The sequence below is a fragment of the Leptonychotes weddellii genome, chromosome 5, assembly GCF_054177405.1.
Source record: "Leptonychotes weddellii isolate Sample4059 chromosome 5, ASM5417740v2, whole genome shotgun sequence".
Taxonomy (NCBI): Eukaryota; Metazoa; Chordata; class Mammalia; order Carnivora; family Phocidae; genus Leptonychotes; species Leptonychotes weddellii.
The window spans coordinates 13,348,676-13,366,065 of record NC_138373.1 but is presented as its reverse complement, the minus strand read 5'-3'; the positions used below and the strand labels follow the sequence as shown (position 1 = coordinate 13,366,065).

The following is a 17,390-nucleotide window of genomic DNA, read 5'->3' as shown; positions in this document are numbered from 1 at the left end:
GCGCCTGGGTGGCTCAGTTGGTTAAGCGACTGCCTTCGGCTCAGGTCATGATCCTGGAGTCCCGGGATCGAGTCCCGCATCGGGCTCCCTGCTCGGCAGGGAGTCTGCTTCTCCCTCTGACCCTCCCGACCCTCCCCCCTCTCGTGCTCTCTCTCTCTCAGTCTCTCTCTCTCAGATAAATAAATAAAATCTTAAAAAATAAATAAATAAAAAAATAAAATAGTGAAAAATTTCAAAATAAATTATATGATGATTCATGATCACAGCTATTAATGGTACATCAAAAATAGTGACATGGGTAAGAGAGGCTGTGGGTTATATGCCTGTCTTTCAGGCCAGGTGTAAGAGACCACCCTTTTCTCTCTTGCTCAAGAAACTATAGGACTTTCACTTCTGGTCAAGGTGGAGTAACAGGGACCAGATTTACTACCCAGCCTTAAACAAACTAAAAACAGACTACATAAAAAATATTTCAAAACACTGGACATCAGACCAAAAAATGACAGTTACCTCTAAGAGATGAAAAAAAAAATGAGGTGAGCCTTATAATTGCCCAGCTTACTCCCTTGAAAGAATACCCAGATAGTGTTGCAGGGACGGGAAAGCCAGGCAGAGCCTGATAAATTTCCTCAGTTGAGAAGAGATAGCTGACAGTCTGGGGGGATGAAGGAAGCTAGAATTCAAAGGACTGAACATTAGGGAAGAGACGCCACACAGAGGAAGCCTGTAATCTGCAGAGGGCAGCCCCTAAGTATTGAGCTGAATACTGTTTAGTGCTTGCATGTGAGAAAACTACTCAAGACTAATAAGAGAACCACCTGGAAGGATGAGAGGTAACACTGTTTGGCACTCACGCAGGCAGGGAATAGCGTTTACTCCTACCAGCCAGAATAGAAAAACTCATAATTCATGGGACATTGGGTGGAGTACACAAGGATTTTTTTCTCAGTAGGATAACTAATTCTAATCACTGCTCTGGACCCACCTAACAAATCTTAAAGACCCAACTATATAAAACTGTTACCAAATAGCTGTTTTGTAGAAAAAAATCTTAAGAATATTTATAATAATTAAAAAATAGCCATCACCCAACAAGGTAAAATTCAATGGATATTTATTGGATACCAATGTCTGGTATTCAATAAAAAATTACTAGGTATGCAAAGAAGCAGGAAAATATGGCCCATAATAAAAAGAAAAATCAATAATCAAAACCAACACAGAGTTTACAAAGATGTTAGAATTAGCAGATAGGAAAATGAAGCAATTATTGTGAATGATATTCCATATGTTCACAAAGTTAAGTGGAGACATGGGAGATATATATATATATAGGCCCTAAATCAAACTCTAGAAATAAAACCCACAATATCTTGAGTGAAGAATACACTGGATGAAATTAATGGCAAATTAGGCATTTCAGAATAAAAGTGACTTTTTAGTGACTTGAAGTCATAGCAATAGAAATTATCCAAAATAAACCACAGAGAAAAAAGAAAGAAAAGAAAGAGCAGAGCATCAGTGAGCTGTTGGGACAACTTTAAGAAACCTATAAATGTGTTACCAATAAATGTGTAACTTGAGTCCATGACAAAGGAGGCCAGACTTCTTCACAAGCAGAAAAATATTTGAAGAAATAATGGCTGAAATTTTCTCAATTTGATAAAAACTATAAACTCATAGATGCAAGAAGCACAAGAAACTTAGCAATACACAACACACACAGACACACACACACACACACACACACCAAGGCATATCATATTCAAGCTGCTCAAAACCAGTGATAAAGAGAAAATCATAAAAGCAGTCAGAGTGAAAAGACATGTTATATGTAAAGGAACAAGATAAGGATGACAATGGATTTCTTGTTAGGAGCAAAGTAGGTGAGAGGACAGTGGTACAACATCTCTAAACTTCTAAAAGAGTGAAAAACAAACAAAAAATACATTTCACCCTAGAAGCAAAGTATCTTTCAAAAATGAAAGCAATAGAAAGAGTTCTTTGGATATAAAACATTGAAGGAATTAATGCCCAGCAGACTCCCAATATATGAAATGTTTAAGTAATTCTTTCAGGCAGATGGAAAATAATACTGGATGGAAATATAAACCTACACAAAGAAATGAAGAACATTGGAAATGGCAACTACTAAAGCATATATGCAATGTTTTTCTTTGCTATTTAAATTTATTTAAAATATATTGACTGTTTAAACAAAAATAATAATGGAGTATTGGATTTATAATATGGGAAAGTAAAGTGTATGACAACAATAGCACAAAGGTTGGGAGTGGAGAAATGGAAGAATATTTGTATAAATTCTTACATTGCATGTGAAGTGATATAATATCACTTGAAGGTAGACTGTCATAAGTTAAAAATGTATTCTGTAAACCTTGAAGCAACTACTAAAATAACAAAACAAAGCCAAAAAGGGGATAAAATGGAATTATACAAGAAATATTCACTTAACACATAAGAAGATAGGAAAAAGGGGGGAAAGTGACTAAAGAACAAATAAAACAAATAAAAAACAAATACCAAGAAGGTAGACTTAAATATAAACATAATGGTAATCATAGTAAATATAAATGGTCTAAACATCCCAATAAAAAGGCGGAGAAACTGGATTGGCTATAGTGATATCAGACAAAATAGATTTCAGAGCAAAGAATATTCCCAGTGATTTAAAAAATGTTGATTTCATAATAATAAGTAGATTGATTTATCAAGAGGACATAATGATTTTAGGTATTTATGCTCCCAATAACAAAGCTTCAAAATATCTGGAGCAAAAACTGATAGAACTGCAAATAGACAAATCCAAATTAGAATGGAAGTTTTCAATACCCCTAAATCAATATTTGAAAAAAAAATTAGAAAGTCAGTAAAGATATAGAAGATTTAAACAACACTGTCAACCAGGTTGATCTATATGGCATTTATAGAACATATAAAGTCTCAATAAATTTCAAACAATTTCTCAATAGAAATATGTTCTATAACTGCAATGGAATTAACTTAGAAATCAAATTAAATTCTAAATCAATAACAGAAAGAGCTCTTAAAAATCTCCAAATATTTGGAGACCAAATAGCACATTTTAATTTTTTTAAGTTTTTATTTTATTTATTTTTAAGATTTATTTGTTTATTTATTTGAGGGCGGAGGGGCAGAGGAAGAGGGAGAAGAAGAAACAGATTCCCCACTGAGCATGAACCCCATGTGGGGCACAATCCCACAACCCCAAGATCACAACCTGAGTGGAAATCAAGAGTTGGACACTCGGGGCGCCTGGGTGGCTCAGTCGTTAAGCGCCTGCCTTCGGCTCAGGTCATGATTCCAGGGTCCTGGGATCGAGCCCCGCATCGGGCTCCCTGCTCAGCAGGAAGCCTGCTTCTCCCTCTCCCACTCCCCCTGCTTGTGTTCCCTCTCTAGCTGTCTCTCTCTCTCTGTCAAATAAATAAATAAAATCTTTAAAAAAAAAAAAAAAGAGTTGGACACTCAACCAACTGAGCCACCCAGGCTCCCCTAAGTTTTTATTTTAATTCCAGTTAATTAACATACAGTGTAATATTAGTTTCAGGTGTACAATATAATGATTGAACATTTCCATATAACACCTGGTGCTCAGCACAAATGCACTTCTTAATCCCCATCACCTATTTAGCCCATCCTCCCATCCCTGCTTCCCTCTAGTAACTGTCAAATTGTTCTCTACAGTTAAGAGTCAGTTTCTTGCTTTGTCTCTATCTCTTTCTGTCTCTCTGTTTCTTTCTCTCTCTTATTTTTTGCCCTTTGTTTTATTTCTTAAATTTCATGTATGAGTGAAATCATATGGTATTTGTCTTTCTCTGACTGACTTATTTTGCTTAGAATCAAATAACACACTTTTAAATGAACTATGGGTCAAAGAAGAAACCAAAAATGAAATTAGAGAGCATTTTGAGTGGAATGACAATAAAAATACAACATATCAAAATTTGTGGGATGCCACTCAAGCAGTACTTATAGGAACATTTCTAACACTTAAATTAGAGAAGAAGAAAGGTCTTAAACAAATAACCCCTGCTTCTACCTTTAATACTCTAGAAAATAAAGAGCAAAATTAACCCAAAGCAAGTTAAAAGAAAAGAAAAGATTGGAATAAAAAAATCAGTAAAATAAAAAACAGAAAACAATAGCGAATATTAATGAAATAAAAATTTGATTCTTTAATAAGATCAATAAAATTGACAGAGATTCTACATATAGTAAATTGGTGTTAGGAAATACTATTAATAGCTTTTTTCCCCAACAAATTTGACAATATAAATGAAACATACACTTGTTTGAAAGATACAAGCTTTCTAAGCTTACTTAAGAAGTAGATAACCTGAAATACCCTACGTCTAGTGGAGAAATTGAATTTGTAGATTCCAACATTCACAAATATAAATTTCTGGACCTAAACATCTTTATTGGTGAATTCTACTAAACATTTAATGAAGAAGTAATACCAGTACCAAACAAATTCTTCCAGACAGTTGAAAGGAAGGGAATATGTCCTAACACATCACCCTGATATTAAAACAAGACAAAGACATTGTTAAAACAACAACAACAACAAACTGCAGGCCAATATTCCTCATGAATATAGATGCAAAAATTCTAAGCAAATTTTTGGCAAATCAAATCTGACAATATATAAAAAAGATAAACAAAAGGAGATTATCCCAAGAATGAAGGGTTGGTTTAAAAATTGAAAATCAACCAATGTAATTCAATCTTAATGGATACAGTAAAACGTTTCACAAAATAAAACATCCATCCCTGAAAGATAACTTCAGAAAACTGGGAATGGAAGGTGGCATTTTCCATCTGATAAAGGGTATTCTATGTTTTCCCCTAATTTAGGAACAAGATTAGAATATCCACTCTCACCATTCTCTTCAACATTGTACTGGAGATTCTGGGCACAATAAGGTAATAAAATGAAACAAAGGCATCCATATTGGAAAAAAATGTTGGAAAACTAACACTACACTGATTATTAAGCAACAGTAATTAAGACAATGTGTTATTGTCATAAAAGTAGACAAAAAGTCAATGGAATAGAAATGGAAAGCCCAGAAATACACCTGCACTTATATGGACAGTTAATTTTCAACAAATGTGCAAAGTTAATTCAGTGAAGAAAGGCTAGTCTAATCTATTCAATAAATAGTGCTGTAACAATTGAATATCCATATGCAAAAAAGGGACTTAAATTCGTATCCTATATTATATAGAAAATTAACTCAAAATGAATCAAAGACCTAAATATAGAACCTAAAATTATAACACTTCTAGAAGAAAATTTTGTGACCTATGTTAAGCAAAAGTTTCTTTTTTTTAATAGCTTATTGAGGTATAATTTATATACAAAAAACTGTACATATTTAATATATACAGTTTGATGAGTTTGAACATATGTACCGTATGTAACATATGAACACCCATGGCACCATTACCACCATTAAAGTAATAAACATATTCATTACCTCCAAAAATTTCCTTGTGTCCCTTTGCTTGTTTTTGGGGTATGTGTGATAAGAACATTTAACATGAGATCTATACTCTAAGTCACAACACTGTCTTAACTATAGGTACTATGTTGCAAAGAAGATCTCTAGAACTTATTCATCTTGTATAACTGTAACTTTATACCCATTGAACAGCAAGTCCCCATTTCTCCCTCCCTCCATTCCCCAGAAGCCACCAATGTATTTTCTGCTTCTATAAGTTTGACTATTTCAGCTACCTCATATAAGTGGAATCAAATGTTCATTGATAGAAAAATGGATAAAGAAAATGTGATATACACATATAATGGAATATTATTCAGCCTTAAAAAAAGAAGGAAATCCTACCATTTGCAACAACATGGATGGACCTGGAAGACATTATGCTAACTAAAATAAGACATTATGCTAAGTGAAAATGATTTTTCATAGAGGCAAAAATTTATTAAATACCAAAAGCATGATCCATACAAGTACAGATTGATAGAGTTCATCAAAATTTTATTTTATTTATTTTTAGTTCATCAAAATTTTAAAAATTCATTTGTCTTTAAGAGAATGAAAAGACAAGGCACAGAAATGTATTTGTGGGAGAAAATCTTCAAAGTATGTGTGTTATACAAGTTTTGTATCCAGGATATATAAAGAACCTTCAAAACTCAATAGAAAGGAAACAAACAATGGATTAAAACGGGTAAAATATATGAACATATACTTCACCAAGAACTCATTTGGATGGCAAATAAGCTCATGAATAAGAGATCATACATTCGTCTTTAGGGACAAACAAACTAAAACTATTATATACACGCTGTAATTTATTATTTTAATCAGGTTATTTGTAAATTTTGATTTTATTTTTGCTTCTCAAATATTTTTGATACACTCACAATTCATTCCTGCATCCAGGTGCCAGAACACTATACTGATCGGGGGAGTCAGTGGTGGGGCAGCTTTAAAGACAGGCAGACTGATACCCTTACTAGGCTTTGAGGTGTCAGGGGCATCCTCTGTGGTTCATACCCTCAATGAAATAAATCTGTCCAGAATGGTTGGGATGCTTATGGCAGGTACTGATTACAGATGTCCCAGAGTTATGCTCTCATTCATTCAACCATTCATTCAACCATTCATTGATTCATTCATCACTTGCCTATTGTCTTCCAGGCAATGTGTTAGATCCTGAGGATATAAAGATGAATACTACATGATCCCTGCCTTAACAGAGCTTAGAAATTAATGGGTAAGGATGTGAGAAAAATGCTATGTGAATTCAACTGTAATAGGGAGATTGCATAGAGGAGAATTTGGGGAAGAAGGTCATGTTGTCTTGGGAGGAACCGGTAGACACAGAGATGATACTTGGCAAGGTGATAAAAAGAGGAGCAGGTGATGACCTCTAGGAACATCAGTTAGGTCTTTTCTTACTCTCCTGTGAACTGGTTGCTACACATGTCTCTTCCCTAACCCCCATCCCCAACTTGTTCTATCCTTCTTTTGATGTAATTCTGCCTTTCAGGTCTCAGCTCAATGGATCCTTTCTCTTCCATGTTCTCAGGACTCACCTTTTCTTTGTAGCACTTATTCCAACTGCAATTTCACACTTCTGCATACACTTATTTGGTTGCTTTCTCCCTACAGTGGAACATAATCTCGAGCAGAAGACTGCCTCTGCCTGACTTGCTAACTTTCTCCACCTCCAGCACCGAAATGACATCTGGCACATGGTAAGTGTTCAGCACCTTTGGGTGGGAATGAATGAGTGAATAGTTTGAAGAGAAGCTGGAAAAACAGCTCTGAATGATATAGGTTCATAGCATTTGAAGGCTGAAGGGGTTGGTTGTGCAAGTCTCCAGAGTGCTGGAAGGCTCAGGATGAGATGTGCTGTGAGCATGTCCAGGAGAATTCCACTATCTCAAGGGACCTGAGAGATCTCAATCAAGAGGTGACTCACAGCACTACACTTTGTCTGAGGGCTGGGCTTTGCCAGCCAAAGTCACTCCAGAATTCCCAGGAGCTCTCAACCATATCCACAGTAGATGCTCTTCTTCCATGTCCTTCATATTTCTTTGTAGGAGCCAGGCTTGTTCAATTTTCAAATAATCTTGGGCATTCTGCACAGGGGACGTGTGCCACAAAACTCATTTCCTCAGGGAATTCATGAAGATCTGCTTGAGCAGTGTGGAAAGTAAAACATTCTAGAGAAGAGGAATATAGTTATGTATCTAAAATATCTGTGTTTGAGTGTTGCCTCAACCACTTTCCAGCTGTGTGATATTTCTTTGGAAAATGGGATAAAGTTGTCTTTGTTCAACCTTTTTATGAAGAGGTTTAAATTATATAAGGTCAAAAAATCAATAACTGATTTAGAATGAACACAGGCATATGTGAAGAACCCAGCAACTGGTAATGTTGTCAGAATTACCACCTTAGATACTGTATTGGGAGGATTTGATTCCCCAGGTTTGGGAGAATCCAGAAAGGGTACTTGGAGCACAGGAGTAATCCAGATGAACAAGTAGGGGAAGAGTGTTTCAGGTTGAGGGAATGATGAAGCTCAGGCAAAGTCAAGGATGGAAGAGGCCAGTGTGTTCAGAGGTCTGTATGGACCAGAGTACATGGGTGTCATCGTGGGATTTTGAACACTGCAGGTCTGTGTTTGAAGATATTTCCCTGAGAGCCTCCCTTTCCCAGGTTCTAGGGAGATCTTTACAACCCATACACAGAGTTAAGGAAAAACATCTAAATCTTGGAAATAAGGCAAAGGAAGAACAACATCTTCTCTCAAGGTCACACAGGGGCATTGTTGAGCAGGCCCAAAGGCATTATTTAATTATAGGGGAATGTACTTTTGTTTGACTCACTATTCGTCATTGATTAAAAGCCCAGACATTGTGGAGTTACATGTTAACTCGATGATTTTTTTTTCTGGTGGAGATGCAATTGATTTCTGTCTGGCAGAAAAGATAACTCCAAATGTTTTACTGCACTATCAGGACATAAACCAGTTTTGTATCTAACCTAACAACTTTATTCTAACATGCTTTTTTCAAAAACCTATAAATACCCAGTTCCTCAAATGCTTTTTGAATCAGCTTTACCCAACCCTCTATTCTCTCATTAATAAGTTGAATAAATCTTTGACGTGTGTTCATTCTATATTTGCATGAAAACCATGTTATTAACATTTGACCCCAATGTTTCAGCCAAAAATCCCCATGAAGGAGTGAGTGATAAAACTGGAAAGCCTGGAATCATTTTTTCAGTTTTAGCCTTGGGATACTTGGCTGAAAGGGGACTAGGGAGTCCCTTAAATAGTGGGAAAAATTACTTTGAAGATTAGTAGGGACTATTGCAAGTCAGGTGGGCATCTTGGGAACGTGGCAGCTTTGGCCAATGGGCAGGGGAACTGATTCAGCTAAGCATGGGAGCATGAGTTTCCTTGGGGCCAGCATGGACCCTGGCCCAGCAGATGGGACAGACAGGAGGATTCCCTGCAGCAACTAAGATCAAAGTCAGACTAGAAGCAGTGTCTCTCCCCATATGTTGCCATATGTAAATCTGTTGAAGGCAGGACTTGAGCCAACAGCTGACCAACATCCAGGATATAGGCAGCAGGTCCTGCCCCTTGTGGGAGGGTTAGCAAGGGTGTTCAGGCTGCAGGGGCCTACATTCCAATGAAAAACTGGAAACAAGGCAAAAGGTCCATCTTTCAGATCTGGCCAATGGGTTGGGGGCAGGTAAGAGTAGGAAGACTGCAGTTCAGGAACATGTGGGATCCTGGGGCTTAACCCCAAATATTCCAGATATTGTGCCTGAGATGAATAAGATCTGCCTGCACTGTCTCATTTGTCCATTTATCCATTCAACCAGGATGTAATGCCTAGTAAATGCCAGGCTCAGGCGGCAGGTGGGAAGGTTTCTGTGACTATGGTTGATAGGGCTGGGGAAGGCAGCACTGTCATGCCATGTTTTGTCTTTCTATTGGCTCATTTCTCTTGCCTTCCCTGTGGTGGGATTGGAAGAATAACGGTATTCTGTTTACCAAGATTAAATGGGACCTAGTTATGACACCCCAAGTAGTAGACAACTGTCATTCTTGTTAACACTCAGCTCTTTTGACCACCCCACCTGTGTTAGGAGAATTCCCCACATGATGTGTCAGTGCTTCCCCAACATAAAGCTTGGGAACAAGCTTCCCCAGACACCCTTGCCAGCTGGAGCAGGCAGGTGACTGAGGCTTTGCCAGTCACATGCTCCCTGGACAAACTGTACTTTGGAAGCAAGTGACCCACAGAGGCAGGGGACCGTATGGGCTCCACTTTGGCAAAGGTGATGCAGAGCCACTCAGCCTTCAGGAAGAGTGCAGGCCCAGCCTATGCCCAGTGATGAGTTGGGCATGTTTCCTCATGGAGGCTGGGGGATAAGCACCTGCTGATTGCTCGCAGCCCCTCTGCAGCACTTGGCTCAGGGCAGTCACCCTGCAGCCCTGAAGGTTTCCAAGCTCTTAATGGGCTTCCTCTCCAAAGGAGAATCCAATTAGACACATCTGTCTCCACTTAGGGATTTACCTGAACATCTAGAGATGTTTCACACAAAAGAAATTCTGGGGAGCAGTTAGAAAACCCTATAAGCTCTGTCTTGCTTATTTCTTTAATCAAAGTGTAGGATGCTTAATGATATTGGATCCCTTTCAACAGGGAGAGAACAGTGATTGGTTATCACTAAAATAGACCCTCCTTCTGGATATGAATTCACTTTCCTTGCTCACTGAGTTTTTGGCAACATTATTTGTGGACTTACAGAAAGTTTACTCACTATTATGGTATCCCACATAACACTTTTTACAGATTAATTAATCAAGGAGCTCATTTACAGAAAACGAAGTAGGGATATATAAAAAACTAATGTCTCTTCTATGCCTGGCCTGACTTAGGGTGAGCCTGTGACTGATTAAAAGCAGTCAAGAAATCTATCCTCATTGCATGCTCTTCCAGAGTAGGTATATAAGATCAGATCTTGCAGCAGTCAGGATATGCCATGTTTCCATGGTCATTTCCCAATTACATGTTGTGCTATTTATTGAGCAGGATCTCTGGGCCAAATGCTTTATGTGCATTATGGCACATATGCAGTTCCCATAACAGCCTGTTTTCCACCTGAGAAAACCAAGGGTCAGAGAGGATAAGTTACCCAGCACTACATAACTAATAACTTCAGAGTTGGGCTTGAAACCCACTCATGCCCATATTCTTTTCACTACACTATGTTCCTCCTTTTTATGAGGAACTGTAGGGGGAGATTTTATTTGTTTGTCTATTTATTTATTGAACTATAGTTGACACACAATGTTACATTAATTTCAAGTGTGCAAGCAGTGATTTGACAAGTCTATACAATATGCTATGTTCACCACAAGTGTACCTACCATCTGTGACCATACAATGCCATTACAATATCATTGAGTATATTTTCTATGCTATACCTTTTATCCCTGTGATTTATTCATTCCATATCTGAAAGCCTGTATCTCCCACTCCCCTTCACCCATCTTGCCCATCTTCCCACTGAAGGGGAAAATTTTTACACTGTTTCTCATGACTCTCTCCCTTCCCTCTCTCTACTTTTACCCTGACTTCAGAATTAGACCCATACTCCACAGTTTCAAAGGACATTTGAGAACAAAGGGTTGCTTATGAGTTATCCAGTTAGGAAAAGGAATACTGACTCAGGTCACCTCTTCTTGACTGAGTTCAGACAAGATTAAGGAAAGAGATTTTATAGCTTATTATAAAGCGGCAGTAACCAAAACAGTGTGGTATTGGCACAGGATAGATAGCTATATTGATGGAATAGAATTGAGGATCCAGAAATAAACACATGCATCTACGGCCAATGTATTTTGAAAAGGATGTCAAGATCATTCAATGGGAAAAGAATAGTCTTTTCCACAAATGGTGCTGGAACAACTGGAAATTTACTTGAAAAAGAATGAAGTTGGACCCCTACCTCACACCATACATAAATTAACTCAAAATGGATCAAAGACTTAAGTGTAAGAACTAAAACCAGGGGTGCCTGGGTGGTGCAGTCAGTTAAATGTCTGACTCTTGGTTTTGTCTCAGGTCATGATCTGAGGGTCGTGAGATCGAGCCCCGTGTTGGGCTCCTCACTTAGCGTGGAGTCTGCCTAAGACTCCCTCTCCCTCTGCTCTTCCCCACTGTGTGTGTGCGCTCTCTCTCAAATAAATAAATAAATCCTAAAAAAAAAACAACAACAGAAAAAACTAAAACCATAAGACTTAGAAGAAAACATAAGGGGCAAATATTCATGACCTCAGATTTGGCAATGAAGTTTTAGATATGACACAAAAAGTAGAAGCAACAAAAGAAAAACATAAATTATACTTGAACAAAATTTTCATGATGAGCACTGGGTGATGTATAGAATTGTACCCCTGAAACTGGTATAATATTGTATGTTAACTATGCTGGAATAAAGATAAAAAACTTAATTAAAAAGTGTGCTCCAGGTCTTAAAAAAAAAAAAGAACATTATTAAATAAATGAAAAGACAACCTACAGAATGGGAGAAAATATTTGCAAATCATATGTCTGATCAGGGTCTTGTATGTAGAGTATACAAAGAACTCTTACAACTCAACAACAAGTAGACAACTTAATTTAAAAATGGGCAAAATATCTGAATAGACATTTCTCCAAAGAAGAAATATAAATGGCCAACAAACACATGAAAAGATGCTCAACATCATTAGTCATTAAAGAAATGCAAGTCAAAAGCCTAATGAGATAGCACTTCACAGCTGCAAAAATGGCTATTAAGGAAAAAAAAGATGTTTTGGAGAGAATGTGCAGAAATTGGAACTCTACATATTGCTGGTAGGAATGTAAAATGGTTCAACCACTGTGAAAAACATAGCAAACATATATTTAAGTTAGGTTAAACATATAATTACCCATGACCCAGCAATTCCACTCTTAGATCTATATCCCAAAGAATTGAAAACAAGTACTCAAACAAATATTTACAGCAGCACTATTCACAAAAGCCAAAAGGTAGATACACCCCAAATGTCCATCAACAAAGGATAAACAAATTGTGGTATATATATACACAATGGAGTATTATTTGGTCACAAAAAGGAATGAAGTCCTAATACTTGCAACAGTGTGGATGAACCTAGAAAACATTATGGTAAGTGAAAGAAACCAGACACAAAATGTCACATATTGTATGATAACATTTAAATGAAATATCCAGAATAGACAAATCTATAGAGATAGAACACAAATTGTGTTTTTCAGGTGCTGGGGGTAGAGGGGAATGGAATGTAACTGTTGAATAGATATAGGGTTTCCTTTTGTGGTGATGAAAGTATTTCGCAACCAGATAGAGGTGGTGATTGCACAACATTGTGGATGTGTTAAATGTCACTGAATTGTTCACTTTAAAATGATTAGTTTTATGCTGTGTGAATTTCACCTCAATAAAAATTATATTTTTAAAAAAGCCTAAAGCAAGATAACAGTCAGTTCCTTAGTGGAGGACTCTACCCAAGGTGTGTTGCTGGGTAGGGGTCCGGCTCAAATTTAAGCAGCAAGGTGAAGTTAAGTAGGGGCATGTCCTGAGGACTATAGTGAGGAACATGTACCCTCAGCAGCCTGGGTGGGGCTCTGCAGTGGACCTAGAGGTGGCGGTCAGCCCGCTGGTTTCACGGCTCCTTGGGAGTTAATTTGATCCTCCGGAGTTTTACACGGAGGAGCTCCTCCTCCACCTGCCTGCCTCGCCAGAGAGGCCTGGCTGGGCTCCAGGACACTCACAGCACACTCTCCCCCTTGCAGTCTGAGCAGGCAGCTCTCCTGTGCCTGGCACGACTTCAGTGGACTCCAAGGGGCCAGGCCGGGCCAGCTCTGCGGTGCGGCTCCCCGGCTGTGTGGACGCTGCAAATCCGTCTTCTCATCCCGGCTAACAACATAGGGACCACTTTGACAGCTCCAGGGAAAGGATTTGGGACCACCTCCAGGAACATAGGTAAGAGAGAGGGTCTGTGAGCTGTGGGGACCCAGGAGGGGGAATAAACAGGCTCTGACACATCTGAGATGTGTGTCCACACTGGTCTCCTTATTTTAGACCCACAGGAAGGCTTGCAGCTGTTCTCCAAGTGTGGGGGTGGGGTAGGGTATTTTAGGGACATGTTTCTGGTTAACTTCTACTTGATCTTCAGAGCTCAACATAGATATTCCCTTCTCCAGAAAGCCTTCCTAAGCCCTAAGGTGCCCTTTCTCTGTGTCCTCAAAGCATCCTGGCACTTCCATGTAGTGCTTTCTATCCTATATTGTAGATGCCTAATGACCTCTCAGTTACCCCACACACTAGACTGTGCACTCCCTTGTGGCTGGGTACCCTCCTGAGATGTCCCCTTACCTCCCTGTCAGTGACCCTAGAGGTATCTTAGGTGCCAGCTATTGACCCGGAGAAGGAGGGCTAATCTTTTCTCTTCCTTTGCCAGGCAAGTGCCTGTTGACATGTGCACACACGTGTACAACACACACACAACCTCAAGGAAAGTTCAGTGTGTTCTTCAATCCAGGTCCTTGGTGATAGAATCTAAACTATACAGAACTGAAATGGTAATGGGTTGAGGGGTGGGCACTGTGGCTTCAAACTAATTAAAATCCTGCATCATACCAAGAGCAGGCCCTCCCTGTCCAGACCTTTAGGGTGTTGGCCCCCACACGGAGGTCCTCTTGGTTGACCAGGTCTCTCACTTGGTCCTGTTTTCTTTTTTCTTTTTTTTTTTTTTTAAAGATTTTATTTATTTGACAGAGAGAAACACAGCGAGAGAGGGAACACAAGCAGGGGGAGTGGGAGAGGGAGAAGCAGGCTCCCCGCCGAGCAGAGAGCCCGACGTGGGGCTTGATCCCAGGACCCAGGGATCATGACCTGAGCCGAAGGCAGACGCTTAACGACTGAGCCACCCAGGCGCCCCTGGTCCTGTTTTCTATGTTCATTCTGCTTCGTTTGTTTTCTTCCTTTCCCAGGCTAGGACTATTCCCTTGGTTGGGGTGTCCCAGCTTCTCATTATATTAAAGTCTCCATTCATTTTACTGGTGCTCAGAATGAGGGGGAGACTTAGAGCCTAGAAGCCAGAGGAGAGAAGGGAGGGGACTCTTCTCTGGGTAGGAAGCTTGCTTTTTTTTTTTTTTTTTTCTTTTCCTCTACGATCATCCCAAACTACTTTAAACAACAATTCACTTATACCGCAAGTGTTAATCTCTTGCCCACAGACTTCAATGATGTACATACAAGATTCATGTCTTACTGCTAGCATAATTTTTGGACTTTATTATGCTGGAAGAGTGTCTGTCTCTTTCCTGACCTTGACTGTGACGTTACAAAACCCTCTTCTATTGGTTTGGCCTTGGAGAGATCTGTTTTCAATTCACACTTCTTCTTTCCCCTAGCTGCAGCAATTGGGGGTGAAGGTGAGCGGAAATATGTTAATCTTGGTGTAAATAGGCACAAGCCAGGTCTTAAAACTCAAATTTGGGATTAGGGGTGTCCAAGCCACTAGCAAATGCAGGAGGTCACTGCTATAGCTCTCCAGAGGGACCGGTAAGACACAGCCCCTAGGCTCAAAAGCACAGTCTAGTGTGTTTTGGGGATCAGAGAGGTCTTTGGGAACTTACAATATAGTGTAATAAGTCTAGGTGGGAAGTGCTTGATGCTTTGAGGGCACAGAGAATGGGAGCTTAACCTTGTGCATGACAGAAGACTTCCTGGATGAGGTGATGTCTGATTTCAGCCATAAAGAACAAATAAAAGTTACCCAAGAGCATGTCATCAGCACCCTGAATCTCTGAATTCTCTCCTCTTTCTCAAGCTCTAGGAAGACCAGAGAGAGGCATCTGAGATGTCCCTCTGGGCTTTGTCCAGGATATTTGGACTCTGAAGCATTAGCTGGATTGAGAGTATCTGTGGATATTCCCGAGTCCCTGGGCAGATGTGGAGACATCAAGAAGGACTGGGGGTTCTCATAAAACCTTAGGGGCTGACATATGTGGTACCACCCCTGATTTCTGTCCGGGAGATTCTCAAGGATGGGTTCCAGTTTGGGATGTAGGACATTGATGGTTTCTGTCTTTAGCCTTTGCTATGTGATGGCATCAATTTCAAGGACTAAAATTTAGGAGTCCAAGGGGATTCATAAGCCAACCTAGCAGTGCCTATTCTTCCTGTGGCTGAAGAAGGGAGCTGGGGATATTGCTCTAAGTTTACTTGAGTGGTATACTTCCCAAAGCTGGAGTTGTTCAGGCTACACTATTACCTGGGGCAGCTTTAATCAGAGTCTTGAGTGGGCTTGTTCAATGAACAATCTCAGATGGGCTTAGAAATGCTAAGAAAGGGGCCGCCTGGGTGGTTCAGTCGGTTAAGTGTCCACCTTAGGCTCACGTCATGATCCCGGGGTTCTGGGATCTAGCCCCATGTTGGGCTTCCTGCTCAGCGGGGAGTCTGCTTCTCCCTTTGCCCCTCCCCTGCTTGTTCTATCTCTCAAATAAGTAAATAGAATTAAAAAAAAAAAAAAGAAAGAAATGCTAAGAAAGGTTTAGCTGCGGAGGTTGGCCACATGGAACAGAGGGCAAGAGGAAAAAGCCAGGAATATGCAGGATTAGCATGAATGAGTGGGCTAGCAATGGGATGCCCTTGGGGTGGATATGCCTAATATTGTTGCTTGGCCACCACTGCAATATGAATTCAAGGAAGGAATTCTACCCACCTCCTTCTCCTCTCCCTCTTCATTCTTTCCCTTTGCCCCCTCCTCCTTTTCATATTATTATTACTGTTGAGGGGGCTGTGATCCAGGTGGGCAGGGGGATGATATTATACAAAGAGGAAAAGGTTTTCTTTTTTTTGCAAAGTAATATCAGTCCTATTTTGCCCTGGCTTTTAGCTGTGTCCCTGAGTCCAACTGCATACAGGACCCAATAAAGAGATACCTATCTATTTATGGGCTATACAAAACCCCAACAGAACTTCACATCACTGGTTTTCTGTACTTTGGGTTGTTCACACTTACAGTGTCCCACCTCCCTGCCCTTCAGGGTGGAAGGGAGACCATATGAACATTTACCCCTTCTGCACAAGCTACACAGGGGTGGTGGGAGCTGGGGGACAGTTTGCTGTAACCGACAGCTAGGTAGGGACTCAGTAAGAGATGAGATCTCTCTCACTCCCAACCAATACCGATTCTGCCATCACAGATCCCTCCATGTTTTTCTTTTAGGCTTGTGGTGATCTTCCTCCTTCCCCCTCTGAGCTGTCCTTGGATTCTTGGAGTTTTCTGAGTCCCTGGAAGAGATGGTGGTTAGCTCCATGATGGTCTTTACCTTTTTAAAATGTGCAAGTTCTCTAACCTGGGAGGGAAATGAGGGGATCTGGTGTCAGCCTCCAAGGACAGCCTGTCCAAGTTGAGCCCCTGTGGCCCAGCCTCTGCCCCAGCTGGGTCCTCCAGGAGAGGCTCAGAGCCCAGTCACCTTCGTGTATTAAGAAGCAGGTGGTGAGGGGGCGCCTGGGTGGCTCAGTTGTTAAGCGTCTGCCTTTTGGCTCAGGTCACTATCCCAGGGTCCTGGGATTGAGCCCCACATCGGGCTCCCTGCTCGACGGGAAGCCTGCTTCTCCCTCACCCACTCCCCCTGCTTGTGTTTCCCTCTCTTGCTGTGTCTCTCTCTGTCAAATAAATAAATAAAATTAAAAAAAAAAAAAGAGAAGAAGAAGAAGAAGCAGGTGGTGGGGAGGCAAGCTTTTGCCAGGCTCTTGTTGGCA

At 40.1% G+C, this 17,390-nt stretch overlaps 1 long non-coding RNA gene across 1 annotated transcript; it reads left to right on the top strand.

Moving 5' to 3' along the window:
* The first annotated feature begins 6,732 nt into the window (after positions 1-6,732).
* On the top strand, positions 6,733-17,092 carry LOC145721528 (uncharacterized). The gene is made up of 3 exons (XR_014145256.1): positions 6,733-7,273; positions 13,409-13,598; positions 16,852-17,092. It is a non-coding gene; the product is annotated as an uncharacterized LOC145721528 (long non-coding RNA).
* The last annotated feature ends 298 nt before the right edge of the window (positions 17,093-17,390 follow it).